This window comes from Columba livia, chromosome 7 (genome assembly GCF_036013475.1).
Source record: "Columba livia isolate bColLiv1 breed racing homer chromosome 7, bColLiv1.pat.W.v2, whole genome shotgun sequence".
In the NCBI taxonomy this organism is placed as follows: domain Eukaryota; kingdom Metazoa; phylum Chordata; class Aves; order Columbiformes; family Columbidae; genus Columba; species Columba livia.
In genome coordinates, this window is record NC_088608.1 from 12,491,528 (window position 1) to 12,512,494 (window position 20,967).

At 43.4% G+C, this 20,967-nt stretch overlaps 1 protein-coding gene and 1 long non-coding RNA gene across 41 annotated transcripts in view; both read left to right on the forward strand.

The window, feature by feature from the left end:
• Positions 1–20,967, forward strand: part of CLASP1 (cytoplasmic linker associated protein 1) — a 171,653-nt gene that overhangs the window by 12,929 nt on the left and 137,757 nt on the right. The window lies entirely within an intron of this gene.
• On the forward strand, positions 2–14,224 carry LOC135580008 (uncharacterized). The gene is made up of 2 exons (XR_010474000.1): positions 2–3,558; positions 3,592–14,224. It is a non-coding gene; the product is annotated as an uncharacterized LOC135580008 (long non-coding RNA).

Consider the following 20,967-nt stretch of genomic DNA (forward strand, 5'->3'; position numbering starts at 1 on the left):
ATTTGTCAGGAAATGTGATCACAGTGAGACGTTTCAGTGTCAAGTGCTATTTGATCTAAGTGGAAGTTATATACTAGACTTTCTAATGTACAGTTCTGTGAGCTGATGATTATGCCAGATCAACCAAGGAATTAATTCTTGACCCATATCTTGGTGGTTGACAACTGATATGATATTGAGGACTCAAGGCAGTAAGAATTTAGTAAATGGGGTTTTAATTAATGGGTTTGCATTTGGTGTTCATACTTTGTGATATTCTGGTTTCTTTGTGTATCTTGTTAGCTGGTGGCATGCTTTGATCGTCCTAGTAGTTAGCAATGTTGATGATTTCCTGCTTAGTTCAGGAAAGGTTGTGTGTGTGTGTGTGTGTGTGTATGTATATTCTGTTGAATTTCACAGTTTTGCAATGGATGGGTAGGACATGGACCTTCACTGCCTTGTTATCCAATGTCATGTTGCTTCATCTCCCTACAGGTCTCAATGAGGAAGTGCTACCAGTGCCCTGTGCTGTGGGAGTGGGGAGGGTTCACAGCTGTGGCTTGGAAAAACTCCCGACCTGGTCCTTTCATGAGGCCTCTCACAAGTGTAATAGGGTACTTAAGCTGTTGTATAGGATGTAATAAGAGACTTTGTTCTTTTCCGATGAGTCCAGAAAAATCAGAGAGTTAAAGTTCCTACAAGCGCTGAACCTGTAGCTAATTAACTGAGAGCTGTACTGGAGTTCTTCCTGGAGAACTGAAGGAGAGACTAGCCATAGAGGTTGCAAGTGCTCTGAAGCTGAACATCCTCAGATTAGTTCACACTGTTTCTAACAGAAATTTTGATTGGGAAGTGTCTGTGAGATTGCAGTGTATTGGTCCATCTTCTACACAGTTACATTTTTTTTTCTCTTTGTTTTTGTTAACAAGCAGCTGTGGTGGAAGCTGTTTGGCATGTAGGCACAAAAAACCCCAAACCAACAAACCACCAAAGCCAGTACCGTCTCAACAGAGGATCCATTCTGGCTGAGCACATTAAGAAACCTTAGTTTGGTGTTACCAGGTGGTATAAATAGTTTTCTGAGAGCAAGGCATGTTCTTATTCCCCCTTTTCTTGCTAACTGGCTTTCTCTTAGACTTCCATGATTCTCAGTGGAAAGGTAACCCAAGCACATTTAACTTGAAATTGTTACAGAATATGTGGATTGCATGGATTTTACAAAGTGATGTGGATCGCAGAGCTGTGCAGTTCTTTGCATTTCCAGCATCACACTTAGTTTGCAGAATTTGTTTAAGGATGAATTCTCTCCCTCTCCCATGCCCCTTCCCAGTCTTTTGTCTGCTGAACTACACACTTAAAGTGTTCTCTGTGGTATTTGCCCTCCAGTAACAAACTGGTGGCACTTCTGTACTGCAGTGAACTGTTCCAGAACTCATGCTGCTGAGCTAACTGTTCATTAATGTGTGTGTTCTATAGATAGCATTTGCTGTGTTTAGTAAGTTTTAGAAAGTGTAACAGAGGCGTGTTTTAGATGTCTGGAGGGTGTTTTCTCAGGGAATGAATATAATAGAGGATGTGAAGCATATGAGTGGGGCAAGCTGGCTACCTGGAGGTTAGCCGTGTAGTGAGGTCTGCTTCCGTATCCAAGCACAGCTTAGTGCGTCATCATGTGCCAATCGCTTCCTTTTGTTTTAGTGCTGCATCGGTGTGATTGTTGCCTTCTTGATTGCTTGTGGGATGGTGGTTTAGAAGCTCAGCTCTGTCTGGTGTGAGAGAGAACAGGGTAGTTGGTGTCATCTGATCCAGTTCATGGATTAGTGCGACAACCCTGAGTGTGCAAGGCTGGGCGTCACTGCTCTAGAATACCTGTCTGGAGAGCTAAACTGCAGTTGTTTGGTTGTGGTTGAAAAAGCCATTATATTTGCAGTCTGTTTCTCTGCTCACCTCACTCTCTTCATTTCAAAAAGATGCTTCTCTTTCCTTGGTGCTGTCCAAGCATGTAAAAGCATCATGTGTGAAACAGTGAGACTTAACACACTTCTGATAGCAGTCAGCACTCTGAAATTCTAAATGGCCTTGTGACCTGGTCACTGATCCCTGCTTTGTAACCGGCAGCTGCCATGGGTGCAGAAGGCACTTGGGTAGTTCAGGATTCTTTTCAAGGTGAGGAAACATGAGGATTGTTACATGCAGCGAGGCACTGAGGTCCAGTGCAAGGCTATTTGCATGTTTGTGCTTGCCAGGAGTGCACTTGAACGGCACCTAACAGGCATTGCCTGGCTTGTATTTTCCCAGGAGTGCTTATAGGTAGGTCGAAGAAAGAAGAATGATGCAGAGTGAAAAGATAATTTCTCTTCTGAAGCTCTTAATTTCCTCTGGAGCTCAGTGACAGCTGCCGTTTGCATGTGCACTAGGAGGTGTGGGGCATATTAGTGAGGCTGTGGTGCAGAAGGTATTGCAAGATGCTGCAGACCACAGAGGAATTCTGCCTCTGTTCTGGTTTTGTGTGCTTTGTCTGCTTGGTCTGTACCATTTTAGGGTGGTGATTATGGTGGACTCCATTTCCTATCTAGCTAAGCAAAACCCAGTTATTTTGCAGAGACTTGAATCTCCTGAACAATAACTAAAGTCTGCACTGAGCTGTCTTGAGAAATGCAGAGAAACAATGCAGCAGTGTCAGGGGCTTCAGCATGTCCTCTCAGCTTCACAATCCTATAGCAAGGGGAGAGAGCTGAAGTAATCAGTAATTCTGTGGTGAGCCATCTCACTTTGAGCTGCTTGTGGCAGTATTTAGTAATGCTGTTGTTAGATATGCAGGATCTCCTGACTCATCCATGGCTAGAGGTGCCTTTCTCAGTACCCAGACTTTGATGTGCCATTGATGTTTCATTTTGAGGTGTAACATAAGGGAATATGTCCAGGATCTTAAAACAGTTTTCTACCAGGCTGGTATTCCTAGAGGTGAAGTGAGGGAGTTTGGCAGTGACCTTCTCTTGCCTGCTTCTCCACAACAGGAGAGTATTGTACCATCGCCTCCATCTAGCAATGAGGCTGATGTCTCCTGCACATTTCTCTTCCCTGTGGTGTGTGGCCTGCACTCTTGGAGCTGAGGTTCACACTGGATGCAGCCCTTGGTACTGCTGGTGTGTTTCTGACTAGCAACACCCAAGAGTGAGCTCAGCTTAGAGATTTGGTGGTGACAGAGCCTTCAAGCAGGTCAGGGTCCATCAAATTGAAGAGAGGTTCTACTCAGTGTTTTCTCATGTTGCAGAGTGGCAGAAGAGACCAGTTTGAAGTGAAACATGGTGGAGGTTTGCAGTAAAGAACTGGATGAAACTTCTTTTTCCCCTGTGCTTTGGCAGGTGGTGTGTTTTTGGCACTGCACTGCTCTCACTGTGCAGGCTGCGCTGGCCCAAGGAGTCTCTTACTTTTTCATGGGATGATCCCTTTGCCCCAGTGCAGCCTGATCTGTGCGAGGCTCTGTGCCCCGCAGCTCGCTATGCCTGTGGAAGGGGAATTAGGAACCGAACTGCTGTGGTTGACAGAGCCCGGTGGCTGAGGACACGACCACTTGCCAAGGTCTCCTGGCTGAGGACACGACCACTTGCCAAGGTCTCCTGGCTGAGGACACGACCACTTGCCAGGGTCTCCTGGCTGAGCACGCAATGCTGTGCGGGTTCCCCCGTCTGCGGGGTGAGAGCTGTGCGGGGCTGTGTCCTGAGGCTTTTGTTCATGTGTGCAGGACTTCAGACTTAATTTGTTTAGCAGCTAGTTGATTTTGTTACTTATAGAGACATCACACCCTTTAAAATGTATGGTGGGATGTTATAGAGAAATTTTTTAGGTGGTGAAATACTTCAGGGAAATTCTATTTCCCTGACAAAACTTCTAATAGTACTAGAGAAAGCAGCCTTCCATTCTGATCTGTGTCTGAATATCAAGTGTTACAAGAGCATGCTTCACTGAGCTGAAGAGAAATAAAACTTACATATGTAAATTAGCTGGCTTTCTTAAACTGTGTGTTGAATAATTTTTTTGGCTTCTCTAATTGAGGGGTAGAACAGATGGTGCAGGCTTAGTTTAAAGTGGCATCTATTAGAGTTACTTAAGCTGATGAATGGTTTTTCACTGTAAGCATGCATTTCTTCTCTATACCATGTTTGGTTTTGGTTGAAATTCAGTGGAAGAAATCCTGATTTAAGAAATAATTGTCATGCATGGTTATGGGTTGATATGATAATTTGGTAAGTGTGTTTTGATTATTTAATGCACAGGGGAAAATAAGACTTCACCATCTGGGGAAATAAAAAAGAGACTTGTACAAGGTTTCCAAGCAGCTGTTGTTATTATAGCTGGCGAGTTTTGGGTTGCTGAGGGATGCATGAGGATCAGTAACATATACATTCATTTAGCAGTTTCATCCCTGAAAACCTCTTTACCTTGAAGTTGTAAGTGCTAATAAAAATGAATTAAGTTAGTTTTAATGCCCAAAAGATATGAGAAATGGACAATGAAGGAAGAGTGATCTTGGTCTGGACATGCGAGTAGAGCCTGTTCCTTGTGTATGCCCATATTGCAAAAGCTATCCTGTCAACTGACTCCTCTCATGTGGGGAGAATGGCTGTCTTAAGACTCATTGGCCTTGAACTGCGTTTGCAGGGTATGCTCAGTCCTTGATTCTTTAGGCTCCTGTGCTGGCAGGCTCTTAATAGGTGGGTTTTCCTGCCTTAAACTTAGAAAAGAGTGGAATTTTGGCTCAGAGATACCCAGTTTCCTGTAGGCATTTATATTAATTCCCAGTCCAGCTGATTATTTTTTTTCCTGTGGCTCTAGTGGCTGGGCATGCCTTTCCAACACTTACCACCCTGTATGGCAACTTGATTGGATTGTGGTGCAGCTCTTACCTATTTGGTGTCAGCAATATGGGGAGCTGTGGTTTAACCCCAGCTGGCAACAAAGCACCACACAGCCGCTCGCTCACACCCCCACAGTGGGATGGGGGGGAGAATTGGAAGGGTAAAAATGAGAAAAACTCTTGGATTGAGTTAAAGGCAGTTTCATAGGTAAAGCAAAAGCCATGCAAACAAAGCAAAACAAGGAATTAATTCACCACTTCCCGTGGGCAGGCAGGTGTTCAGCCATCTCCAGGAAAGCTGGGCTCCATCGCGCATAATGGTTACTGGAGAAGACAAACGCCATCACTTTGAATGTCCCCTCCTTCCTCCTTCTTCCCCCAGCTTTATATGCTGAGTGTGACACCATATGGTGTGGAACAGCCCTTTGGCCAGTTGGGGTCAGCTGTCCTGGCCGTGTCCCCTCCTCACTGGTGGTGGTGTGAGAAGCAGAAAAGGCCTTGATGCTGTGTAAGCACTGCTCAGCAATGACTAAAACATCTCTGTATTATCAGTGCTGTTTTCAGCACAAATCCAAAACATAGCCCCATACTAGGTACTGTGAAGAAAATTATCCTAGCCAAAACCAGCATAAGGATGTGGTGCAAATAGGAGATCTGCAGCAGCAAGGCTAGATCAAATTTAATACTAGCTTCAGTACTTCTTATTCAGGACAGGAAGAAATAAACTGCTGTAGCATGTCAGCATTTAGAGTTTTCCTGTGGCTTCTCTTAACACTTAACATGTAATAATGACTGGTTGTAGCAGGAAGGGTTTTCCTTTTCCAGCTATGGTGATAAGAACTCCAATATAATACTTATACTTTCTGGTTGTTTTGTATACAATGTAGATATGCTACTGGTTGCATAAAACAAACAACAGTTTGTGAGCCTGAGTGTAGCAGGCAACAGTATCTTTCAGTTGTTTACCAAAGTATTACAAAATCCAATATAAACAGTGACAAACCTACAGGATCCCAGGAGAGTGTGAAGAGTGGAGATCCAATGTTGAAATAAATAGGACAGAAGTTTGTTTCCATAGTGGTACACATGGGGTTTGTCTAGCTTGGTATCTTGGTCTCTTAGTGGCCAGCAGTGGAGGGTGAGCCCCAAGTAGAAAAATGGGATAAAAAGTAAGCATCTTCATTACGTATCCTTCTGGCTTGTAGAGATTTGAGCCCCTGATAATTATTTATTTATTTATTTTCCTTCTGATCAAATTTATATTACAGTCCCATAGGATTTTAGTGATGGGACTGGCTCAGAGTCAGGGCAAGAATGTTGTTTATGGCTTTATTTAAATTTTTATTTGATTTTTTTTTTTTTAACCCATTTTCTCTTGGCTGCTTGGTGGCGTGGCTGCCTCGGTATTGGCGAAGCCAAACAGGCTCTTGGCTGGGACTGAGTCTGGTCAACATGCAAGAGCCTGGGCCATTGTGGTTACTAAATTGAGAGGTTAAAGTTATTCCTTTAATGCTGGTGTAGTGTTTCAGTTGCAGCACTTCCGTGCTTGTCACCAGGGTTTATTCAGAGGTCTCACACAATTTGCTAGCTATTGTGGAAACCTTGGGTGTATTTCTTGACTGCAGGCTGAGGGTCACAGCTGACACATTGGTGGAAAAGACAGATTATTGGGGATTTATTTCTGTGGAGATAAGGGTGTACTAATGCTATTGTACAGTGCCTTGCTGGGCCCTTCCATGGCATGTGTTGTATGGTTCTAGTTGTCTGTTTGCAAGGAAGGAATTCAAGCTAGAACAGGTGCAGGGAAGGGCTGTGGTGTTTGGGGGGTTGGAAAGTCTGTCTGACCAGAGGAGACTGAAAGTTTCACTTGTTTAGTTTACAGTATGAAGGCTGAGAGGGAATATGACTGCTGTCTATAAATACATAAGGGGATGAGCATCAGGGAGGGGAAAGAACTATTAGAGCTAAAGGGCAAGGTTAGCACAAGAACAAATGTGTATAAAACTGGCTGTGAGCAAATTCAGGCTGGATGTGAGATGAAAGTTGCCTGTAGCAAGAACATTAAGGGACTGGAAAAGCTCTTGGGAGAGGAATAGATAAGGACAAGGCATCTGTTTGATTTTAGGATAGATCTTGTGATGATTTTGAATAGTTTATAAGTAATATAGAATAACAGGATTATGCACAGTGATAGGGAAAGTTCATTTCAGTCCTTCGTATTGTAGAACAGGTATGATGTGCCTGAAACTGCTCTAACAAAAATATGAATCAACACAAATATTTTAAAAAGTGTACTGGTTTTGGGCCTCAGAAATCCCAAAGTGACTTACAGAGACTGTTCGTGCTGTGCCAGAGGATCATGTGCCTGGTACCTCTGGATTAGAATTAGCTGTTGCTTGTATGCATGTGTGATCCAGCTCCCCTCATGTTTAGTAGGTAGCAGGGTGAATGGGGGAGAATCTTTGCTGTCCCTGGAGTGGTGGCTCCTGTCTGAGGGCCATTGCCTGAACTGGAGCTTGTCTGCAGTGGTGGGCTCTGGATGGCTTATTGGAGTTCTGGTGTCCTCTGGATGCTGAAAGAAATATTCATCAGTCCACAGGATCCCTACCAACACCAGCCTGATAGCTTCTCTTCCTTGTCTTATTTGTGTGATATTCCTGCAAGTTGTCTTGAAAGCCATTTGTGTCTCACCCTTTGAACTTCAGCATGAAAAATCACCTACTGACAGTCCCATTGGTGGTGGGATCTAGTTGCCTCTGACTTTGTCTTAATTAAGTCATTTTGTAAGCAGAGAAGGTTTATGAAGCCTCATTTCCTTTGGGTTTTTCTCCGTAGGTTTGCTGATGTCTAATGTTGTGGTTTTCCTCATGCTGAAGTCTGTCTCTTGCTTGGTTACTGTATTTGTAAGAGCATAATACCTTTGGGATCTCTCCCTTCTCTACCATGGTAGGTTGAAATTTGCTAAAATTGGTTAAAGAATTAAGAGTTTACAGGGAAAGGAAACAATACACGAATCATAGATGAACAATTTAGTAATCTCTTCCTTAAAAATAAGGTTGAAAAATATGTGATATTTAGTAATAAAAATACTTTTCTAACCTTCTAGTGTGTTCTTAGCATTAAGTGCAGCCGTGTTAGCTTTTAGAGGACCAGTCAAGGCAGTCTGTTGCAGGGAGACTTTTTGTTTCACACATGTGATTCTGTTCTGGCAGCATTCCTTTTGCAGCAGTTGCATTTTGAGACTGAAAGGTAAGATTTCTCGTGTGATGGTAGGATCGGCTTGTGGGTTCGCAGAGTAATTTGGGTTGGAAAGGCCCTTGGGCTCATCTAGTTCCATCCACCAAATAGTTGTTTGCAGTCAAGGCTTTCTGGTTTGTTTTCTAACAAAATTTATTGTCACATAAGCGGTAAGTGTCCCCATGTCAGAAGTGCCTATGTGTAGCTGTTCCCATATACATACTTTGGGATGCCAGTGATGACAGCATAACAGTTTATCTTTATCTTAAAGATACGTGAGCTGCCTCTGAGATGAACCACCCGGGGCACTGGTGACAGTCCAGCGGAGGCTCAGCACAGTCTGGCTCGTCCTGCTGCTTGGCTGGCTCAGAGCTGCAGGTTTCTGATGCTGGACTGTGCTCTGTGTGTTTGTGAGAAGCTGCCTCATGTACTTGTATCCCATGTGCTGTCAGTGCTCTGGCTATATCATTAAATGCAGGAGGTGATGTGTGGAACACGGTGGACGCACGTAGTCTCTGATTTTCACCAAGTGAACATTACCTCCTGGAAATTGTTCATTACTTTCTTCCTTGAACAGATCTTTTTTTATTTTTAACTAGACAAAACCTATGTTCCTCATTTGGTATTGCTTTTGTGCCAAGTGTGAAACTTTAAAACAAAGCGACGTTTGAGTATTCAAGAATCAGAGCAAAGAGTCCCAGTTATCAGAGCATGGAAAGCAAGATAATTTTTTGTAGTGTGGCTGGGAGTTTAGCCAGAGGCAATTATATGTAGGACTGGGCCCTGAATTAAGTGTGAGAAAGAAAATTTTCATGCCCGGTAATGCTTTTTCATCTCCAAAAATAGCTTTCTGGAGAGAAGTTTGTCGAAACAATGAAAAATGAGGTAGCAGAGCCCCATCCTGCTGTACAGTTCTTGTGGTCCCGCTCACACGGCGGGAGGTGTGTACAGGTGCGGAGGCCGGCGGGTTCTCTTTGGGGTGTGGGAGCATTGCGGGGTTCAGGGCAGCGTTACCACCTTGCCAGGGTAAGAGTGTTTGTGCCAGTCAGCTGGCGGTTGAGAAACTGGTAATAGCAAATGGAAAACCTAAAGTTGCTTCTACTCAGTGTATTTTGAAATGATACTGTTTGAGTAATATCTGCATTTACTATGAATTATATGTTAGAAATCAGCTCTTTCTGCTAATTGTCTTAGTTCTAACAGACATATAAAGAACTATATTCCATTAAAAGGCAGTATTTTTGCCTCATTTTGCCATGGCTCTCCATTTGACTAATATCCAGTGACATAGTAATGTTTGGTGTAATTGGAAATCTTATGGCAAATGGAGGCATCACTGCTTATGCAGTGATGTGGAACAAATGGCTGCGTTTAACAGCTTAGGAGAACTTCATGTCTCACTATTGGGAGCTTAAATAAAGGGATGCTGCTTGTTCAGCGCTATTTGAAGCTGAATGTTACAGGCTTTTACTGATGTATACCCATCACCAAAGTTGTAGGATGGAGCCAGATCTGTTAAGAATACAGTTTCTTTAACTTTATAAATTTAAACAGCTCTAGCTTTCACATTGGAATAAAAAAGTTTTGGAGGGAATCCCATTTGCTTATAGCTAAGGGAGTTGGTCCTGTTGCATCAACTTACTTAAACCAATACTCCTCAAGAGGCAACGTATCAGCGTGTGTTCTTATCTGCTTAACTGGAGTGCTGTGGAGGGAGCGATCCTTGGGCAGATGCTGGGGTACATTTGTCGCTTTTTAAATTAAGACCCTGGAGAAGATAGCTGTGTACCTTGTTCACCTCTGAGCCCTCAGAGGAGCACTGCAGGGCTGTACCCTGAGGAAGGACCGGTGCCATTGGTGTGCTGCTGTTATGTGCCTGGCTGAACTGGTGACCTCCAAAAGGAATTTCTCTCACAATGATGGAAAGCTGAAACTGCACAGAGGTTTTAGGAGGTACCTGTTCTTGGAATATTTGCTTTTCTTTTGTCTGTCTGGCTAAAGCTTTTATTCCGGGCCTGCATAGATGTCTTTCCTGGTAGTCTACTGTCCACCTTTTCTACCTTCTGTCCCTTTAGGTCTTTAAAAAGTTGTTACCTGTGTAATGTTGCTGAACTGAATAAGTTATGTGAATAAGTCTGCTTGTGAAAGACTCCACCAGCTCCAGCACTCTTCAAGATCAGAGCTTTCTTGTTGGCTTTAAAGAGCTCTGCTTCTTTCTTCGTATTGCTTGGGTCCCATTCTCTCTATGCAATTTCATCCGTTTCCTTCTGGAATTTCCTGTTCTAGTAAGCCAGCTTACAATTAATGAGAAGCTTTTCCCAAGCAGGAGGTCACGTGTGGAGAAGAGTGCGGTGGTTCTTGTTTGAAAATGTTCTTCTGGAGGTGGTGTGATGGGAACTGGCACTACAGATGAATGGGAAGGCAGGAGCCGACATCTCAGGCCAAACCCATAAGAACAAGAGTTGGTTACTTATCTCGGTGGTACCTCTGGTATGAAACTTAAGTCATGTGAAATGTGGTGTGAGGGTGGCTTGCTGACTTTTTCGTCTATGGAAAGCAGGTTTCTAATTGGGGTAAGGTAAGCACAGGCAAAGAGGCTGAGGACAGGGCTGTGTGATGGTGTTCATCAGGGTGGGAGGTGAGCCAGGAAAAACTTCTGGGAGTTCAAGGAGATGACTTGAGTCTGTTTATCACATCTTCTGGGAGGATAGAAATGAACTGTGTTATTGGGATTGCTTTCTGGGGATCAGAAGGGCACTTCTCACAGGGAGAGCAGCATTTCTGTTAAGTGAATGTATGCCAGAAAAACGGCTCTGCAGACAAACTTGGCTGAGCAGCAACTAAAACAAAAATGCTCTAAAAGCTGCCCTTTTTAATCAGGAAAGGTGTGGTAGGGTTGGGACAATGGGAAATCTGGTACTTAATTAATAGCCAGATCCTGCTGCCATTGAAATCAGCCAAACTCAGACTGACCCTGCCTGCTGCAATGTGCTGCTTCAAGTATGCCCATGAGCAGGCCCTCCGGAGATGCGATGTTATTTTGGATTAGCACCACAGCTGAGGTGGGAAGCATCTGTCTTTTTTTTAGTTTTAACGTTTGAAATGCTTGTGATAACATCTATGCTTACGTTATTTGTATGCATGTTTAATAAAGATTAATTCACATTTGAATTTTCTTTTTTAAGGAAATTTTGGTCTGGGAGATATTCCTTTGGGGCTAACCTTTAATAATAGGTAATCAGGGGATAACTGATGTTGTTTACTCTTTTGTTACAGTAGTCGGAGTATGTGATTGAAATTTGATTTTCACACTCCCTCTATTTGAAGCTTTTGAATTTGTATTTCCTTGTGATAGTTTTGGTGGTTTTGAAGTAAAAACACACCAGTAGTCTTATAAGTAAATTAAATTTGAACTTGTGTCAGAAGTTTTGGCTTCCACACCAATTACTGCGGCATTGTGTGAGTGTGGCATTTTTGAAAGATGCTGTTTTGTATAAAGCTTTTACAAAACAGAAGATGGAAAAAACCATCTTGGGCTATTACTGTTTTTGTATTGCCACAGGCATTGATAGAAGACCAACCCAAGCCCTCTCTGGTTGTTTGCAGTCTGGCTAGTGTGTACCAGTTTCCCACCTGTGATCTCTGGGCCGTGTAGAACTTGTATCACTGTTCAGGGAGCTATAAAGGATAATGTGAAGTGAGGCTGTTGCCCGTGGGCTTACACATGCTCTCTGGAGATCCACATCCTTCCTAGAAAGGATGTAGGTGCCTGTACATTTCAGAAGCTTGAAAACTATCGCATATGAATCTAAGGGTGAGACAGTCCTTTTCTAGCAGATGAGAAAAATGCTTATGTCTTTCTAGATTTTACTGTGCGGTATGCAATACTGTACTTCTAAGAAAAATGTCAGAGTTCCTAGTTCTGATGTTATTCCTTTGTTTGATTTGAAATCTTGAATCAGATTAAGCCCTAACACTGTTCCAGAAGAAGTGCTTTATTCATAAAAATTTATTTCAGTGCAGGAGGAACTGGTTGGGATTTCATGAACTGTATTACATAGGTTATCAGATTAACTGACCTGATGAACTGCTTCTGCCTCTAAAAATTTGTTATTGGTGCAAATAATGTAAAGAGATTGTGGTTTTTGCTGGCTGTGTTCTTCAAAATAATGTAGCTTGATGACTAATAATGCTGTTTTCAGTCAACTCTTTCTTCCCTTATCCTTGCTGTTTCCTTTGCCCTTTCCAGATCAGTGATGTGAGAAGGATGTTCCCTCTGCTTCCAGACAATACTCGTTTTGGCATCCTGTGTTCAGCTCTTGATTATTTTGGAGGAAACTTAAAATCTCATTTGACTCTAATAGAATCATTATAGGTATAAATGTCTGTGAGGAAAGCAGTTGACTGACCAACATTGCAGTCGGGACTGTGATTTGGAATTAAAGTTTCAGTCACATAGGCGTGTCCTTGTGCAGAATGTTATTTGCTTGGGTCATTGCTGGATGATCTGTTGGGGGGGTTGTGTCATCATATTTTAAAGGATTACTGTTCTGTAGCAAATAGAGCTGAGAACGAGGTGTTTAGGAGAGCTCATCAGCAGATACTTAGTTGTCCCAGGACCTGCAGCAGGGTCCACATTCTTGCAAGAACTTGAGGTGCATCCAGTTCCTTTGAATTGAGGGCTGAGGCCAGGCAGGCAGAGAGGTGGAGATTGAACCCAGCAAGGCTGAGAGGGGACCTTTGCCACAACATCATCTTCTCTTCCTCACTGACAGGTTCAGTATTTGTGGATGATGCTTATGGATATTGTTTTAGTCTTTGTGCCTGTCTGTGTTTAATCACTGCTGTTCAGTGCTCATTTTGGGAACAGTTGCATACCTGTGAGGTGGATCTTATTTTTTTCCTTTTATCTAGGATCAAAAGATTAAAAGGAAACTTGAAAAGCATACGTTCTTCATTTGACTTGCACAACTAATTTTCTCCTTAGTGCAGTGAGCTCCAGCTTTCTGCTGAAAGTGGGTTTGTGCTCAGGCACCAGGAGTCTGCAAGGGGAGAGTCGGGGAGATTAGTGTTCTATTCCAGGGGAGCTGTAATCTCCTGGGTTTTTTTAATGCTATTTTGTTAATAATGAACAATAAGTGATCTGTCTGTACTACGGATCGTTGAGCCTCATTTGTTAGTCTCTAGGCCTTGTGGGTCTTGGACTGTGGTGATGGCCCATGCCCTGTATAAAGTTTTTCAGAAGGAACTGTATTTGTCTAGAATACTTGGGTTGGAGCATTTAATGGATTCTTTCAATGCAGATAATGCTGTTTTTCTGATGTCTACAGCCTTCAGTAGAACTAATCTGTGTATAAAACTTCCTGGAAGTTCTGGTTGTTGGGTGGAACTCCCTGCTTCTCCCCTTATTTTGCAGGATCTGATGTAGAAATACTTAATGCGTGGTTTTCCCTACATGTACCGTAAATAGTTGGTTTGGAGATTCACTGCTTTTCTGATTGGCATAGTTAATGATACATCTGTCCTGAAATTCTTTGATGCTACATCAAAAGAAAAAAATATTTTGGAAGGATAAGATTAATATTAATTTTAAAATTCTGTACTGCTTTTCATCCAGAAGGATCTGGAATTACTTTTTGAACCAACCAAATGGCTAAACCCATCATTGAAGTGTGCTGCTTTCACTTGCTTGAACAATAAACTTGGCAGAAATGTGTTACTTTCATCAAGGGAAGTGGATTGCCTTAAATATTGATGCTATGTTCTTTTGTCACCAGACATTAAGGCAGAGGCTGTATTTAGTTCCTAGTTGACAGAGAAAGTAGCAAGGCAATTCTACAGGGAAGATCTGGCAATGGCGTATTGAGTTTTATTATTCTTTGTGCTCTGAACTAGTCACCGGGCTGCCAATGAAGTGTGGACCAGGCCTGGAAGCTCAGCTTGCAGCACATCGAATGGAGCTTCCAAGAGAAGAGTGGGAGAATGACTTTCCTCTCTGGCAGCTCTGACCCCGTGGCTGTGCTGAGGGTCAGCCCTGCTGAGCCCAGCTGAGCAGCATCCCTGTTTCAGTTGGGCTGGTCCCAATGGCCACGTATTCCTGCCTGATGTCCTTCCCCAGTGTTCTCCAAACCTTGCTTATTTAAAAAACAAAAACTAAACCCCAAACCACCAAGGCTAGACAGGAGGTAGGACTGTGCCTCTCTCCTGCTTCCTTTGACTTGACTTTGTAAGAATTTTTCTTTCCCACTCACCCTTTTTGGAGCTACAGAAATCAGGTCTCGTGGGACTTGGTTAGGCAGTGGTGCAGGGTACTTGCAATGTATCCTGACTCCCTCCTGAATGGAAAAGAAACTGGTCTGAAGACAGAGTATTTGCTGAAGCAGTCGTAAAGAGGTTCTTTCTCACTGTCACCTGCTTCATGTGGAGAAGCTCTTCCTTCCTTCTCCCCTGTTTGCTTCACCAACAGTTGCATTGGGTAGCTTGGCTCCTGGGTTGTGCTGCTGTTGCTCTGACAGCCCAAAGCTTTTGCTTGCCAGATTGGTTTGGAGCTTCCTTGACCTGCTGTGATGTGACTGAGGACAAGAGCCTGGTGTGCAGTACTGTGACCTCTGTTTGCAGAGAAAGATACAGAACCAGTGGTAGGAAAATGCTTGTACCAGACTCGGTGGGAGGGAGCCCTCCTCTGTCTGCCTGACTGAAGCAGGTTGGCAGGCAAGATGACTTGATAGTGAAGAGGAAATCCCTGGTTATTTTTCACACTCCTCTTTTTCTGCCTTATGTTTCTGTGAAGGTGTAAGTCACTCCCAAAAGATGAAGGCTTCTCCACAAATTCCCATTGAGAAGGATTCCTCACTGTGGAAGAGAGGCTGGGTGCGTTGCTTGCTAGCCTTGGCCCTGTAGATATAAGAACATGATTAAACTACTGCAGGTGGGGTTTTCTGTGTCCAGAAATTACAATTACAAGTTGGAGACCATCTGTCTGCATTACTGAACTGTGAGCAACTGAGTGGGAACTGGGTTTCTGCTGGTGTAAAGGTTTGCTGGGAAAGCAGCTGCCTTTGCAGGGATTAGCTCCAGGGGAAAAGGTGTTTTCTTTCTTGCTGGTATGTGGTGCTCTAGCTAATGCCACATGCAGATGCTCCTTGTTCCAGATTAATGATTCCTTGTTCCCCCAGGTCTTGAGGATATTTGAAGAAGGGAGAAGTGTACTGGCAGGATTCAGTTGCTGGTTCTGGTGTCTTTACCCAGTTCCTAAAACCACCACAGTGAATTCACTCAGGAGGCATGGGAAGGGTCTAGTTGCTGCTGAGCTGGTGGTCTTAGCAGCAGTTAATTGCAATTATGCCTCCCATATTTCAGTTTATTGGGAAATGACTAGAGGGCAGAGCCTTGCCCTTTCTCCTTTCCCTAACATATTGCAGTCTAGGTTTGAAAGACAAAAACTTCTTTTGCAGATCCCTGTTAGCCAACTAGTACTGCTCCCAGTCTGCCCTATGAAGGAGCTGTGTGGATTTTATTTCATGTGAATAAGAGGAGAGTGATAGTGAAGAGTGGTTAATACTGAAGAGCCCGCCATTGACCCTTAGGTTGCAGCAAACCCTCCTCCTTTCGTTGCTGAGGCTGTAAATCAGAGGTGGTAATAACAAATCCAGGTTTGTAAGCCATAGGTCTGCACCACAACCAAGCTTTCCTGAGCATGTAGTCAGTAGCAGTGCAGTGAATCTGCAGGGTGGCTCATGAGATGAAGTTTTAGATGTCTTGCATACACCAGCAGACCTTTTTCAATTGCTTCTCTCCTGCTTACGGTGTTTGCAGGTAAAAAGGAGATGCAGCCCCTGCCTGTAGGAGGGTGTGCTCTGTGTTGGAGGAAGCAAGAGACGACACTGTTCCAGCAGCAGTGCAAGGTGGCCCACTTGGAAGCTTCTTGCATGTTTTGTTCATGCATGCTCAGGGAAAGCTCTGGAGAAAATCTGTTGGAGCTTTCGGAGATTGCATATGACTTTTTAGGAAACCTTAACCACAAGCTAGACTGTATTTTTTCCTGTGGTTTTAAGATTAATAGGCATTGCAATGATGTGATGTGAGTACTATATGTTAATGTGTATGGCTGGTCTATGGTAATTAATGTTTTGGTGGTCTCTGCCTTTATGGTATTCAGGCTATCCTTAGGGGGGAAGAAAAAAGTCTTCTGAGATACTATTTTAAAATAAAGGTTCTTTTTCCAGGTAACTTGGGCAGTTTAGTACCATCACTCGTATGAGGAGCAGTGAGTATGTTTGCAAGGCCTGGGAGCACAGGCTGTGAAACAGCTGGAGTCAGTGGAGATACAAGGCTTGAGCTTCATGCAGGACCTGGGCTGTTACAGACTCAGGTTCAGCTGCCAGTTCTGCCCCGACTGACAGTAAACAGTGTATAATGACTTTGCCTCCTCCTGAGTATCTTCTCTGTTCTTTTGGGAGAATATTGTACTCATTAAATTGAGGATACTGACTGTGTAAGCCCATTGTGGTTATTTGAAACTAGGGGCTGATATCAAGGCCTCTGTAGGTCAGGGAGGATTTTTAACTTTAAATCAGCTTTTTTCTTGCACCCCTCAGAGCCACCACCTAAGGATGATGGATGAATGTTCCTAGCATAGACCTCACCATGGGGTTTTATTCAGTGGTGGATCTTAATTACATAGAGGGAAGACACTTTCCATATTGTAAGATTTGGGAAATTGTACAAATTCATGTTTTGACATACTTTCATACAATTTAATTTAAACTTGTCCCTAGTGAGCTAAAACACTGCAAGTCTAAAGTTAATTTCATATTGATTTGAGTGGCCCTGGGACTTTTTCTCAAGGTTTAGTTCACTTAGTGTTGCATAAATGGGTTCAATTTAACTGTGAAAGGGCTGATCTGTGTGTTATTCTGGTTTTAGTAGCAGGTCTTGCTGTGGCAAAGCAGCACAACTGAGTCACACCGAGATGGAAACCAGGACAGAGCATGCTGACTGTTTTAACCTCGATTCCCTTTTACATGGTGTCCAGCATGTGTGGTCTGTGAAGTTAGATGTATGGGTGATTACAAAGCTGTTCTGAATAGCCAAGCGTTTATTAAGAGCTTTTGGTTGCTGTTGAATAATGAATGTGACAAGTATGAGGAGTGTTATTGGATCTCAGAGCAGCGCAGTGTGATAGAATCGAAATGTCAAGAAGAAAATTCTGTTTGTGTTGAAGTTGGGGGTCATTGGTATAGAGTTAAAGTATCCTGCAGGGAAAGAAAGGATGATTATGGTTTGGGTTTTAAACACGGGAGAGGGAGTCTAAGGTTCACCTTAGCCTTTATATACATGGTTTTATTAATGTTGAGTTATGCAAGTTTGGAAAGTTTTGTTAACCAGGGTGTCAGCCTTACCCTGAGGAGTAACTTCTGTTTGCCAGTGCAATTTGTGTCTATAGTGGATCACTAATAAGATTCTCTTATCAGTTTGCCTGCTGTTGCTCACAAAGGATGTTTACCAACTAGTAACATATCATGTTTCTACTGTATTTCTGATGGCAAAGAGGAAATTTTGAGGCTTCATAGGTATTGTAATATAAGGCACTTGAGGAAATAGTCAAATCCAGTTTCTTCTTCACAGAAGACAAAAAAATGTACCCAAAGGTCTTCTGTCAGATGTTTATCCAACCTATGCTTAAAATACATCCTTTGAAGATTTCACAACCTTCTAAATGAGTCTGTTTCAGTGCCCCTCTGTCCTTCATGCTTAATTTCGTTTCTAGCTGATCTAAGAGGATTTCTTTTTATCCTTCTTCTGAAGGATATGGGAAAAGTTGATCACTACCTTTGTTCATTTCCATACTAGCAAAATCTCTTCCATGTAGTTTCCATTGTAACTGCTTACCTGTGCTTTGGTCTGCAGTGCATTGGCAGAGCTTTGTGCTAAGGCATCCTCTAATTGCTGGATCTGGCATGATTCTGGGATAAGGGCACATGGTTTTCTTTCATCCCAGAAAGGTACTAAGTAATGGAAGGGTAGAGAAGAACCACTTCACTGGCCTGTAGATCGATCTGCCCAAAGGCAGATCTTGCTTATGCCTCCCCTTGGCTGAGGGATCGTGTGCCCTTGGAGGTGCCACATCCTGTGATTTAATGAAGATCTCCTAAAGGAATCTCCTGCTTTTTTACACTAGCTGCTCAGGTTTCCAGCCCTGTAGTGGTGTCATTAACAGAGAGGAGGTGGGGGGAGATGTGGGATGAAGCTTTAGAGGCGTTGTCGTGGGCAGAGATGCTTTCTGTAATCTCTGGAGAGGCACAGCATGTGGCAGGGAAAAGAGCAGGCTGGCAGATGGGGCGAGGGCAGCTACAGTCATACCAAGGAGACAGCGTCATGAAGCTTTCGTGCTGTGGCATACAAATGGGTCACAATGTTGATTTATCACCCTGAGCAGGAGCTTCTGCTGCTATCAAGAATGTGATGATATGAATTAAAAGCATTTCTGGGTAGGGCATCAGTAGAAGATTGATCTGTGTGCACAGAGAACTTTGCCACTGGAGACAGAGTGCTCAAGTCTGTCTTGTCTGGGTGAACTTGCATGTACAGCTTGGGAAGCAACAGTGGAGAGAAGAAATGGTCTTTGAGGCTCAATCTCTTGGCTGCAGGAGAAGTGTCCTGGACAAGTCAGTTGGGCTGTAGTTTCCTTTGGTGGTCACTGTCTCCAGTTGTCTTACATACATGGCAGAACTGACTGGTGGTGTTAATGGTGCTTTGGTTTGTGTCTGTGTCCACTTAGCATAGTCTGACCTGTCTGCTCGTTGGTGGAGCTACCTTTTTGGTATTTCTGGTCAGCTTTGCAGCCTGAGAATGACACTTTGCATGTGTGCTGGAGCTGAACTGCAGCATGCTGCTGCGTTGAGAGACCAAATGAATGCAGTGGATCCTTCAAAGGAGGAAGTGATGTATTTTAGGCCTGTCTCGAAGTTCCTGAACTGCAATTATGTGAGTGGAAAATGGGTTTGACTTGTGTTCTTCTGCTTTAACTTGGTGGGGCTGTAGCATGCCTGTCAGCTGCCTCTGGAGTGTGGCACCTGCTGGGCTTGTGTTGTGCTTGGTGTGGTCATGGGAGCAACTGAGTCCAGGGACCAGGGGCTGCTGGGTTCAGGATCCTCTGGTCTGTTAGTTAATTACCACCAGGCTCTTCTGTGGGACCTTCGTGACATAAACCTGTCTTTCCTTAGATTTAACCAAAACCCAGAAAACTGAAGGTGTGAGAGACACTGCTGGGACGGGATGCTCATGGGAGGTGCAGGTCTTGGATCCTCTTGAACTGACCTTTGGGCTTTTACTGGGTGGGCACAGTGGCAAAATCACCCACTCAAGGCTGTTTAGTCATGACATCATTTGTAGCAAAAATGAGTTACTGGGTGTGTTGTAGCAGTTTCTATCAGTTTTGTGTGGCCTAGGTTGTGGGTTCCCCATCCCAGAGGGCGGAATCAAGATTTCTGCTGGTGGTGCTGTTTGTCCCCATCCCAGGCCTGGTGCAGTTTGCCCACTGCTGTGGACTCACCTTGCAGGAGTGCCGGGTGGAGATGGTTCAGACCTGCATCTCCAGCGTGGAGGCTGAAGAACTGGCTGATGGCTTGGGAGGCAGACCTGGGAGCCTAATCCTGGCTCTGCTGCAAGTCTGGTTTGTGCTGCTCGGAACAGCACCAGTTTCCTGCTGTAAAGTTGGAAACAAAATACCTTCGTGTCCTTTCAGAGACAGTGTAGGCTGGAAGGGTGCTATTTACCTGCATGATGCTTCACACAAGAAAAACAAACAATAAAATTGGTGTGGTGGGTTTTCAGTATTATATCCCTTCTCAAACCCTCCTAAGAGGGGATTTCAGGCTAAGCTCTGAGGAGCAGGGAGTGAGACTGCTTTCCATGGGTATTTTGCCTGGGACCTTGTGTTTTTTGCTGAGGATGAAGGATAAAAGGGAACTGTTGATACTGGCATATCCTGACTTGTAGTCCTAATTTTCTAGTGTGCAAGAGGAATTTTATGGAAAAAATAATGCAACTGAATTAATCTGTCTTGCAAAATAAAGTTTTCAGTATCTTAGATGATTTAATGAGTCACTTAAAGGCACTTAAATGCCATCAAGGCATATGTAAGGTCAGCACATAACCAGGCAGTTCTTTGGAGCGCATGGGATCTACTTAGTAGATTGAAATAGCTTAGCTAAAAATCTGTTTCTGGAATTGTTTTTTCCCCACTTAATACAATTTAGGTGATCTTTACAGTCTGAATTATCAAAAGGCAAGAAGTGTACGGTTTCTGGGGAGAATGATGTGAGTGCAGACAGATGGCTTCAGATTCTAGGTTTGTGCTAGTCTGATGGGTCAGCATCTGGCCCATAGCAGCAAATCTGAACTCCTTACCTTTGGTTGACTAAAAAGTCAAGATAGATCAAAAAACAGTGCAGGGCCTGTACGTCTCTTTCAGTTATCTTCTTTCTTTTACTAAAGAGTTAATGAAGAATCTGTGCTTCGCTTCTGTTGCTTTCTGTTCGTGGCATCTTCTTTGATGTATGAATTTGAAGACAAAGAACAGAATGTATATGTGCACTCTTAAAAAAATTTCAAGTCCTTTGAAGGAGGGAGGAGAAATCTCTTTAAATGGTGATGTGAGTATATGAGTAGCTCTGCATAGATTTTTTTATATATATATATATATTTTTTTTTTCTGCGTGTATAGATTTTAGGCTAAACTTCATTTGTAACTGGACTGCATACTGGCAGTATCCCAACACTGCAGGCAGATGTATACAAAGTAGCTAAATAATACATCTTTCCAGCATGCAGTACTGCTAGACCTCAGCATGACAAGTTTATGATAGTAATAATGCTCTGTAGTTCCTGATGAG